The sequence below is a fragment of the Anolis carolinensis genome, chromosome 1, assembly GCF_035594765.1.
Source record: "Anolis carolinensis isolate JA03-04 chromosome 1, rAnoCar3.1.pri, whole genome shotgun sequence".
Taxonomy (NCBI): domain Eukaryota; kingdom Metazoa; phylum Chordata; class Lepidosauria; order Squamata; family Dactyloidae; genus Anolis; species Anolis carolinensis.
Window position 1 is genome coordinate 216,475,873 of NC_085841.1, and position 12,317 is coordinate 216,488,189.

The window sequence follows — 12,317 nt, forward strand, 5'->3', positions numbered from 1 at the left end:
CAACCTCTGAGGATGCCTGCCATAGATGTGGGCAAAATGTCAGGAGAGAATACTTCTGGAACATGCCCATACAGCCCGGAAAACATACAAAAACCATATGGAAACTTGTCTTCAGAACTCAGTGCTCCTATACTACAAGGATGTGTTTCTTGTAGGTAAGCAGCGAGTTGAGAGAAAACGAAAAAGTGGCGGCAACTGCATGGAAACTGAAATGTATGTAATAAGAGTACATAGCATTCGTACCATTTGCAATGGAGCCTCTGGTGGCCTAGGGGATAAAAGCCTCGTGACTTGAACTCTGTAATAAACTTCGCTACTTAGCCATCAATGCTTTCTTTGCTGTTTTGACTTTGAGTCTCTTCTCTGGATAGCTTTATACAAGTAACAGCAGTGGGTAGAAGCAGTCGCTGGAATCAGCAGGAGAGCAGCATGTGCCACGTGTCTGTCTGTCTCTGTGTGTATATCTATATCTATCCATCTATATAGTACCTGAAAATTAAACAGCTTTCCAATGTAGCTTTTGGGTGAATTACACCACCTGCCAAGCCTGTGGGAATGGACCCCTGAGTGGTGATTTCAGTTATAAACTTCCTTAGGTAAGTCTACATTTCTATTCTTTGTGACAGGTATTTTTTCTCAGAGTAGCAGCCTGTGGCAGTTGGTTGGAAAGATGATATTTCTGAGAGATACAGCGCACAAAGAGTGACAAATTAAAATGACATGTCTGTCGTTGGAGATTGTGATCTAGTGGAATGAAATACTTCTGATCCAGATAATGTCGAACTTGCTGTGTGGTAATGCACTACAAGACCAGTTCAATTTGCACATGTCCAGAACAGAGTTGAATTTGTCATTGCGGGGCTGCATCATTTTAAACTGAGAGCTCTGAGTGCAGAAGGGGGGGACTCCTCTTACACAAATGTATCCAGCTCCTTTATTGCATTGCCCAATGGTAACATATTCTATCCTTCATTCTGCTAGCAGTTGGGCTAAAATGAAACTGAGCAGTCGTTCTGGCTGACATGGAAGACAAGCAGGGGACAATTTGTTAAAAGACGAGTGTGGAACTTGGCATCACATTGCCTTTGATTCAATGTCATACGTCTTTTTAATTTCAAGTTTGTCTCTCCTGACGGACTGATAAAGGCTCTCCATGCTGCCCCTCTGATCTTCAGATGTTGCATTTCATCCTCTTGATGCAACATCATGCCCAAAATGTGTGTTTTATTTTGGGATGATGGGTGGGAAGGAGTTAGAAGTAGAGGTGATTTACATATCCATGAAATTCACGTTGAAGGTTTAGAGATTTTAGGCAGAGTTGGAAAAGTCACTTTTTAGGATTATAGCTCCCAGAATCCAACAGGCTTTATGGCTACCTGGGTGGCTGGGACTTTTGATATTTATTTATTTATTTACTTCTCACCCCGGAAAGGACTCAGGGCGACTTAAAACATGGCAATAATTCAAACAATTACAAAGAATTACAGAAAGTCATTTAAAATACACATTAATTTACAATAAAAAGGTAAAGGTTTCCCCCGACATTAAGTCCAGTCATGACCAACTCTGGGAGTTGGTGCTCATCTCCATTTCTAGGCCGAAGAGCCGGCGTTGTCCATAGACATCTCTAAGGTCATGTGGCCAGCATGACTGCATGGAGCGCCATTACCTTCCCGCCGGAGCGGTACCTATTGATCTACTCACATTTGCATGTTTTCAAACTGCTAGGTTGGCAGAAGCTGGGGCTAACAGCAGGCGCTCATTCCGCTCCCAGGATTTGAACCTGGGACCTTTTGGTCCGCAAGTTCAGCAGCTCAGCGCTTTAACACATTGTGCCACCAGGGCCCCCAAATTTTAATTTACAATAAAACACACTTAAAGCCATCAGCATCATGTGATCCAAGAGCAAGGTCTGGGCCGTTTAATTGGTCAAATTCAGAATCTTTCGTGTCTATTGCTGCACGAGTTTTTGAACAGCTTGGTTGAAGAGCCATGTCTTCACTTTCTTGAGGAAGATCAAGAGCGAGGAGGCTGATCAGATCTCCCTGGGGAGGGAGTTCCATAGCCGTGGGGCCACCACCGAAAAGGCCCGGTCTCTCGTCCCCGCCAGTCACGCCTGCAAAGCAGGCAGGACTGAGAGCAGGGCTTCCCCACATGATTTTAAACTCTGAGATGGTTGATAGGAGGAGATACGTTTGGACAGGTAAACTGGGCCAGAACCGTTTATGGCTTTATAGGCTAAAGCGAGCACTTTGAATTGTACTCAGTAGCAAACTTGCAGCCAGTGGAGCTGGCACAACAAGTGGATTGTGTGCTCCCTGTACACAGCTCCAGTGAGCAATCTGGCTGTTGTCCATTGTACCAATTGCAGCTTCCGAACAGTCTTCAAAGGCAACCCCACGTAGAGTGCATTGGAGTAATCTATTCAGGATGTAACTAGTACATGGACTATCGTGGCCAAGTCTGACTTCCCAAGGTATGGGCACAACAAAAGCTCCCCTGGCCACTGTCGAGACCTGGGGTTCCAGGTCCAGCAATGAATCCAGGAGAACCCCCAAACTGTGAACCTGCATCTTCAGGAGGAGTGTGACCCCGTCCAATACAGGCTGTAACCCTATGCCCTGTTCGGCCTTGCAACTGACCAGGAGTACCTCTGTCTTGTCTGGATTCAATTTCAATTTATTCACCTTCATCCAGACCATCACAGCAGCCAAGCACTAGTTCAGGACCTGAACAGCCTCCTCAGTAGCAGGTGGAAAGGAGTGATAGAGTTGGACATCATCTGCATACAGGTGACACCGTATCCCGAACCTCCGGATGATCTCTCCCAGTGGCTTCATGTAGATATTAAACAACATGGGGGACAATATTGAACCCTGCAGGACCCCACAGAACAAAGGCTGTGGGGCCGAGCAGTTGTCCCCCAACAACACCTTCTGAGAACGACCCTCAAGGAAGAACCAGAGCCACTGCAAAACAGTACCTCCAAGGCCCATTCCTGCAAGGCGTTCCAGAAGGATCCCGTAGTCGATGGTATCGAAGGCCACTGAGTGGTCCAGCAAAACCAGCAGGGACACATTTCCCCCTGTCCAGTTCAATTATAATCCAAACAGTAACCTGCCTAAGCTCAGTTTCTAGGTGCAACATCAAAATGTGCCCACATATGTTTGGAGCATAGTTGAATTTCTGCCACATTATTTGATGTGGGTTTTCTGAATCCTACACTTGGATTTTCTCCCCTCTGACAGAGAATGAGAGGAAATAAAACCCAATTGGCACAAGAGTTCTATACATATCAACCCAAATTGAATGTCCATTAAGAGATGTCAAAGTAAAGGTAAAGGTTTCCCCTGACGTTAAGTCCAGTCATGTCTGACTCTGGGGGTTGGTGCTCATCTCCATTTCTAAGCCGAAGAGCTGGCGTTGTCCATAGACACCTCCAAGGTCATGTGGCCGGCATGACTGCATGGAGCGCCGTTACCTTCCCACCGGAGCAGTACCTATTGATCTACTCACATTGGCGGGTTTTCGAACTGCTAGGTTGGCAGGAGCTGGTGCTAATAGCGGGCTCTCACTCCGCTCCCGGGATTTGAACCTGGGACCTTTCGGTCTGCAAGTTCAGCAGCTCAGTGCTTGAACACACTTCACCACCGGGGCTCCTATTAAGAGATGTACATGGTTTTTATTCATTCACTTGTGCCAGAAGAATAGTATCATCAATTTTCTTCTTACTTTGAGAGAATACAAAGGAACCAATGCCATTTAAGCATTATCATATTTTGAGATGGGTGGCAATTATTATTCATTTGTGCAAAAATACATGTGATTTTCCTCTCCAGAAAAAATGGCTTGTGGCAGTGTATATTTTGTTTACAAACTGACTATATTTTGCACAAAGTGCAGTGCTTTCTGCATACTAAGGAAACACAATACCCGCACCACCACCCCACCACCACCCCCACACACAAAAGATGTGGGAATTTGCTTTTGGGATCTGCCATGTGTGCAAAAAAACAAACAAAAAAAACACACACACACACATGCCAGATCCCATATTCATGTTCATGTCATCATTTTATGTATAGGATATGACAATCTGCAGTCAGTGTAAATTGTGGATTTGGAACCTGTAGATCCAGAGATCCACTGTAAACAAACAAAAAGACCAATGTTAGACACACCAAGAATGTATACAGGAAAACTAGACAATTAATTTCTTTCTAAAAATTGATGTATTTTCACAAATTGCATAAAGTTGTGTACAAAAATTGCGTAGAATGCATGTAATTCGAACAGATACGTGGAGCAAAACATACATAGTTTCAATTTCCTGCATGTGCCTTTTGTACAAAAATTAATATTTCCATGCAGGAAAACATTTAATTCCAAAACATGTGTTCTGTGCTTGTTTCCTTTTTGCCAAAAGAAATTTTTCTCAATCAAATCCTATAATATTTCCTTGCAGCTAGTCTCCTTTTCTTCTACTGGGTCAAGATTCCCTTTTGCTGACAAGGATACAGACATGAACCAGTATTCTTCATAATTCTGAAACCTATTAATTCCAGCAGTGCTTTCATTATAGTCTGTTGCGGCATTATAGTATAGGAGATTTTAGTTAACTTGAGAGGGAAAATTCTTATTCATAAGGAGATAGCAGACATACACACACATACAACACAGACACACATACTCACACTTAATGAATGTATTTGTTAACTGCCTGTCAAGATTGCATCTTCCCAAGGTGGCTTGCTATATAAAACTTAGAATTCTTTATCGCTATAGCAAGTTCATAAACTCATACATTAATTTTAAACAAATACCAATGAACCCACAACAAAAATAGCTTCCAACGCTCTCGATTACAAGCCAAAGAAACCAGACAAAAAGTAATTGAGATCCTCTTTAGACCAACTGTAGGTTTAAATATCAGTGCAAGGTAAGGGCCCAGTGTCTATGTTTAATGCCCCTCAATGTTATGGATTTCAATGGGGAATCAAGAAGGGAGGATTCCAGACCTTTGTTTAATACATGTAACTTATTTCTGGTTATTATTCAAAGACTCCAAAAGTAGTTTGTTAATGATATAGTTAATTATTGGCATTCTTTTCTTGTTTCTCAAATGTACCGCATATACTCGAATATAAGCCGACCCGAATATAAGCCGAGGCAGCTAATTTTACCACAAAAAAACTGGGAAATCGTTGACTCAAGTATAAGCCAAGGGTGGGAAATTTCAGAAATAAAAGTCGATACCAAAAAATTACATTAAATGAGGCATCAGTAGGTTAAATGTTTTTGAATATTTACATCAAGCTCTAATTTAAGATAAGACTGTCTAACTCTGATTAAATCATTATTCTCATCTTTTTCAATGTAAATGTGCTTATGTATCCTTTTAATAATAATAGAGTAAAATAATACATGTAATAATAATAATACAGTAGAGTCTCACTTATCCAACATTCACTTATCCAACGTTCTGGATTATCCAACGCATTTTTGTAGTCAATGTTTTCAATATATCATGATTTTTTGGTGCTAAATTCATAAATACAGTAATTACTACATAGCATTACTGCGCATTGAACTACTTTTTCTGTCAAATTTGTTGTATAACATGATGTTTTGGTGCTTAATTTGTAAAATCATAACCTAATTTGATGTTTAATAGGCTTCTCCTTAATCTCTCCTTATTATTTAACATATTCGCTTATCCAACGTTCTGCCGGCCCGTTTATGTTGGATAAGTGAGACTCTACTGTAATAAATACAGGAAAATAATACATGTAATAATAAATAGAGTAGAATAATAAATGTAATAATAATAATATCAGAGTGAAATAATAAATGTATTAATAATAATAAAAATAGAGTAAAATAAATGTAATAGTAGCAACAATAATAGAGTACAATAATAAATGTAATAATACCAATAATAATAGAGAAAAATAATAAATGTACCATATATTCTCAAGTATAAGCTGACCCAAATATAAGCCAACCAGGATCCTCACCCGAGCATAAGCCTAAAAAAAGGGCTGAAAAACTAGGCTTATACTCGAGTATATACAGTAATTAGAATACAATACGATCCCTGTATCCATGGGGAATACGTTCACAGACTTCATATGGATATACAGGACTGTGGATAAGAGCGAAACTTATTGAAATGAAGGACTTCAGGTCCTAAAATATCATAGAATCATACTGGAGGATCTAGACAATTCCTAAAGAGGATATATTTTGTCAAAAGTGGATAATTGAAACCCATAGATACAGGGATTGTGCTGTAGTTACTTTTTACACTGTTCTTATTTCTAAAATATTCTGAATGCTATAAAGCACAGATCTGTCATGCATAACACACTGCTCTCACATCCACATCAATTCTGCCTCAACTCCCACAGCAGAACATGAACCAATAGAAATGGAGACACAAGTCAGGTCTTGATGTGCTTCCTTCAGAAAAAAGGTTCCACCATAATCAAGTTATTAAATTTTATGATTACATTGGAAAAGGAATGGGCTTATCTTTTAGTTAGCTATATCTGAATTGCTGGAGAAGGGAATGAATTACAACTAGTTTGATGGCGTTCTTAAAATTCTCTACTGGAGAACTTTAATTGTGCCATTCATTGAAATGGATTAGATTTCTGTAGCACAAAATGTCATGTTCTCTTGTAGAGAATTCTTTCAGGTTGTTAGCTTCTTTTTTTAGTGGATAATTCTATGCCTTTTGCATCCTAGGATTTCATAGGCTGTGAACCCTGGTAGTTGAAGTGGATTGGAACTATGCTGCATAGATACACTCTAGGTGAATCCAAATCTAGCTTTTCATTCAATACAAAACCATGCTCTTAAAAAAAAATAGGAAAAGTCGGGTATTTTCTTTAGAGCTCAAACTGTGTCCTAACTTTGTGCTCTTCTTAAGACCTTCATGAAATGAGTGGAAACCTTGCATTCTCTCCACTCAACTTACAGCCCTGTTCGCTATCATTCATTTTACATTTGAGTGTGTCGTGTTTCCTCCCATATCCATCAGTTTTGGTCTTGTTTCATTTGGAGAAGTCAGTCATATAAATATAATTTCCCTTTGTGTCACTGTGTGCTTGTTCTGAGATAGGATACAACGTGAAAATCACCATAGTCATCATAGTCATAATACTGAATTTAACTAAATTGCAGTTTTGATAGTTGGAGGGATGTTAGCAGACCTAAAAGGAGTGAGTATAAATTCTATGTGATGCAAGTTTCTTTCAGTTCCCCATTAGAAAGCATTTTGATAAATCATCAGTCAGCTAAAAGGAGAATAGAGGCATACAGATAAACTGATCAAACCTCTTGTCAGTCAAGATGGTCCCTTCAATACAGGTTCACAACACAAGTGAAATGATTTGTAGTTTTTGAATGTATGCACTAACAAAACATATCTTCTAAAGGTAACAACCAAATTTTCAAAAGTCACCTGATATATAAAATATGACAATATGAGTGAATCTAAAATCTTGATTTTTCTATTCAGTGACAATTATTTTTCTAAAAATCATAGCTGAAATATGGAAATAATGTTGTCAGCTTCTATAATTATTTTAAAGGAAATTAATATTTATAGTTCGCCAATATTCAAAGTTTTATGTTCTTTTGGAGTGCAGACCATATTCTGGGATTGTCCTCAAAAAAATTAGATGCTACTATGTGGAAGGAATTCTAGTGGCTCAGACCAATCCCTTTTCATGCAGAATGGGGAGGAAGGGTGTTGGAAGGAGAGAAGCAGCTGACGGGTTCCATGTCAGTAAAGAAATTATTTCACTCCACATTTTAGCTCAAAGTTTAAAGGAGCTATTCAAGGTGCTGAACACTACTCCACAACAGATTCCAAATTTTGTACAGTTCCCCTAAATGTTAGATTGAAATGGTCAGAGATTTGACTGCCTTGCTGACATGAGACTCACTAACCCCCCAGAAGCTGGTTAGTCTACAATGAAGATGGAGTTTCATACAAACCTGCTGCTTCCTTCTGCCACTAGTTTCTTGGGTTTGCCACTCTGTATAATAATGATTCTTAGCTCATATACTATGAATGCGATGAGAGCAATCCAATACCAAAAGAAAGACAACAATTTTGGTGGTCATGGAACTGAATTTTCTGCTCTGAGATGCTACTGAACTACAAGTCCCATCATATCTAATAAATTTTTTTTCCTGGCTGGAACCAATAGGAGTTGTGGTCCAATAACATTTAGATGTCATATTCCAGCTTTGTGAAGCTGTACTACAGCCACTATGACTTCAGTGAAGACATAGAACCTTACCACACATATCACTCTTTTATACAACTTCCAATTCTCTCATGTCAAGGAAACACTACTTAATTTGCTCAGCATTTTAACCATTTCTTAATCTATAGTAGCTAGTCAAAGCCTTTGGACTCCATCTTTCTCCAGCTATGTTTCTGGAATGTTGGGCCATGAAGGGCCATTGATGGTCCTGGAACCTGTTATATATTAGTATATGTTGGTATTATCCATTTTAATTGCTATTGCTGCATTTTTATGGCCACTTGGTATTTAGCATTGTCCATTTTAAATTGTTATTGCTGTGTTTTCATTGAATATCTTAATTAAATTGAGTTGGTTTTACTTTTGTAAGTATTTATGTTTTGATTTGTGTTGTTACTAATGTTGATATATTTGACTTGTATTTTTTGTGGTATAGTACTAACATGTGCTGTTTTGTAAGCTGCCACGAGTCCTTTTGGGAGATGGTGGCGGGATATAAATAAAGTCATTATAGTTGCTGCTGTTGTTGTTGTTACAGCAAGCCCCAACCCTTTCGAGTTTTAGAAAAGCTTTAAAAACATGGCTATGTGCCCAGGCTTTTAACAAATAAATGACAAAGACGACCCAGACTGTTATATGGATAAAGTAGGAGGATATTGGACGAACGGATTTTAAGCATGTTTTATGTTTTATATTTTATACTGTATTTAATTTGTTATAATACATTTTTATATGTTGTTGTTTTTAATGATGTGTTGGCATCGAATTGTTGCCAATTGTACACCGCCCTGAGTCCCTTTGGGTGAGAAGGGCGGGATAGAAATATTGGAAATTAATAAAATAAAATAAATACAGTAGCGTTCCGGTTATCCAACTTCCGGTTATCCGACCTACCGTATTATCTGACATGATTGCCGGAGGGATGAGACTCTTCCCTTGGGCAATCACCTGGGGTCCGCACTTTGGAGAAGTCAAGTGCCCATCCCTATTATCCAAAAATTCTGGTTATCTGACATTCCGCCTGCCCATTTATGTCGGATAACTGGAACTCTACTGTATTATTATTATCATTATTATTTTATTATGACACAGCAAACAAGATAGATATGCTGGATTTCGTACCACAAAATCACAAGTCGAACACTTCCCAAGTGTCTAGGACTGTGTGATGTATATTATTATTATTATTATTATTATTATTATTATTATTATTATTATTATTATTATTTTATTATGACACAGCAAACAAGATAGATATGCTGGATTTTCTATCACAAAATCACAAGTCGAACACTTCCCAAGTGTCTAGGACTGTGTGATGTATTTTCGGATGATGCACGCAGATCCTAACAGGGTGGCCTTTTGCAGTTGGCAGATCGTAATTTTGTCAATGTCTATTGTTTCCAAATGCCGGCTGAGATCTTTTGGCACGGCACCCAGTGTGCTGATCACCACCGGGACCACCTGCACTGGTTTCTGCCAGAGTCTTTGAAGTTCAATCTTGAGGTCCTGATAGCGGCTGAGTTTTTCCTGATTATTATTATTATTATTATCATTATTATTATTGTCATGCATTTCCTGGCAATCCAGAGAGATTATCCTTCCTTGTGGAGATAATTTGTCCTTCAAAAGTTTTATCTTACCAGTCCGACCCTAAATGGCCAATGATAATATGCCATGGGAGTTTTAGGTTGAAAATCCAGAAGGCCAAATGTTCTCTACTTTTTTCTTAGAACAGTGGTTCTCAAACTTTTGACCCTTTTTGGACTTTATCACATAAAGCATACAGGCTGGCATAGAAGCTGGACTATCACCTTTGGCGACAATCTGTATCACATTATCCTATGTGCATCCCACCACCAATCTGCCTCCCCCTGACAATTAATGTATCCCTTGATATTGATGGGAAAAACCCATCCTGCAATGTTCTCATCACCTATTTTGAGTAATGAATCAGTTTCCTTCTGAATTAGCATGCTAGCAGTAAAGTGATGATGGGAAGAAATCTTCCAATTCTCTCAATCTCACCCCTTCCCTTGCTATTCCTAAGCATCCTGTTTTCTGTTTATTTTATATTTTACAGTTATATTTGTTTTTCATTGCTGAAATGGCAAATCCCTTTAAAAATTACAAAGCAGCAAAAAATCTCCGAAGTCTGGGTTATGAGGGTATGTGGCAGTACAATTGCAGGACTATGGATTGTCAAATTGCTGCAATTGCACAATTTAAAAGAGGTGCACATATACCCTTACCCTTACTCACGATCTATGATGGTGTGACTGTTGTGAAATAGAGGCATGTGCAATTGTCTTATGTGTTTTAGGTTCCAAAACCTAGCTATGAAGACCAAAATATCCCAAGGACCTAGGTTTGAGAACCATTGTACCAAACATTTCTATTCTAGAGCATGTGCCAGAACCAATAAAACAGTGGTTCTCAAGCCAGATGCTTTCGGCCTACAACTTCCAGAAATCCCAGCCAGTTTACCAGCTGTTAGGATTTTTGAGAGTTGAAGGCCAAAAGCATCTAGGGACTAGTGCACTAAAAGAAGATATATAGAAAAAGGTTCCTAAACTTTTATTTTCTTCTCATTCCTCTTCTATACCACTGGATAACTGTATCCATGGCTAAACTGTCCTTCAGCAGTACTTTTTTGAACAAAGCTGTTGTATAACACCAAAACTTGAGGCATTTCAGCAACAAATGTCCTCCTACACATATTTCCCCATTTGCTTTGCCTTGAATTATGTGTGATCTTTATTTAACTTTATATAACTCAAATATTCTACTTTTCTGCACTTTTAAGTGTTTTGATATTGCTTTTATGCAAACTTTTAACACTTCTTTGATAGTCACCTTTTCAATCCAGGGAATTCTTAACATCCAGTGATAAATACCAATTTAAAATGCTCAGATTTCCTTTATTGTAAAAGTTCACAATGCCATGGCGTAAAATCAATAATATATAACGTTGCGTAATGCACATTTCCAAGGCTAGTTTTAAATTTTCATTGCATATTATATTTTTCATATTGAAAAAATTAATCTGGTTTATCTCAAGTATAATTCTTATTACATGGTTATCATTCAACTTGTCATTCAGCCAAATTTGTTATCTAAGATCATATTTTCAAGTGGGATCTTTAAAACAGGTCCTGAGTTGCTTTCTTGATATGAATTACCACAAATGTGGTTTTCTTACCTCAATTTCTAGACCATAGTCATTTCTGGTTTAGCTGATTTTATCATGTAATCTTTGCAAAGCAGAGAAGAAAAAATATCTTTAAAATACAACTCTCATGATTCCACAGCATTGAGACATGGCAGTTAAAGCGATGTCAAACTATATTTATTCTGTAGTTCAGATGCACTGTATGGAGTCCCATGGTGGCACAGCAGATTAAACCACTGATGTGCTAAACTTGTTGACTGAAAGGTCATCAGTTCAAATCCGGAGAGTGGAGTGAGCTCCCACTGTTAGCCCCAGCTTCTGCCAACCTAGCAGTTCAAAAACATGCAAATGTGAGTAGATCAATAGGTGCCGCTCCGGTGGGAAGGTAACAGCGCTCCATGCAGTCATGCCAGCCACATGACCTTGGAAATGTCTACGGACAACACCAGCTCTTTGGCTTAGAAATAGAAATGAGCACCAACTGCCAGAATCGGACATGACTAGTCTTAATGTCAGGGGAATACCTTTACCTTAACCTTACAATCACCAATACTATATTGTCTGCATATACTGTGGGTCATCTTTCCAGGAACAATGATACTGTCATTTGTATCAGCAAGTATTAATTAAAAATGTAGCCATTCACATCATGTTTGTCTTCATCCTTTTGTTATCTGAGTTTCAACCTTTTTGTTAGGGTTTTCTTGTTGGTAAAGAACAAGCAAACATACATCTATGTTGGTTTTCTCAGTGCTTGGAAACCCCATTGAGAGAGGATTCTGGAAGTATCAATCCAAAAGGTAATGTTTTCAAACTTTTTTTTAAAAAAAAATAATTTTTATTAAATTTCCAAAAATAAGTAA

At 38.5% G+C, this 12,317-nt stretch overlaps 1 protein-coding gene and 1 long non-coding RNA gene across 2 annotated transcripts in view; one reads left to right on the forward strand and one right to left on the reverse strand.

Moving 5' to 3' along the window:
• LOC134295553 (uncharacterized) overlaps nucleotides 1–12,317 on the reverse strand; it is a 473,735-nt gene that overhangs the window by 141,690 nt on the left and 319,728 nt on the right. The window lies entirely within an intron of this gene.
• The window catches only part of LOC134294355 (uncharacterized), a 139,905-nt gene continuing 127,859 nt past the window's right edge, over nucleotides 272–12,317 (forward strand). The window contains exon 1 of the long non-coding RNA XR_010001281.1: nucleotides 272–596. This is a non-coding gene — a long non-coding RNA (uncharacterized LOC134294355). The remainder of the gene's footprint in view (nucleotides 597–12,317) is intronic.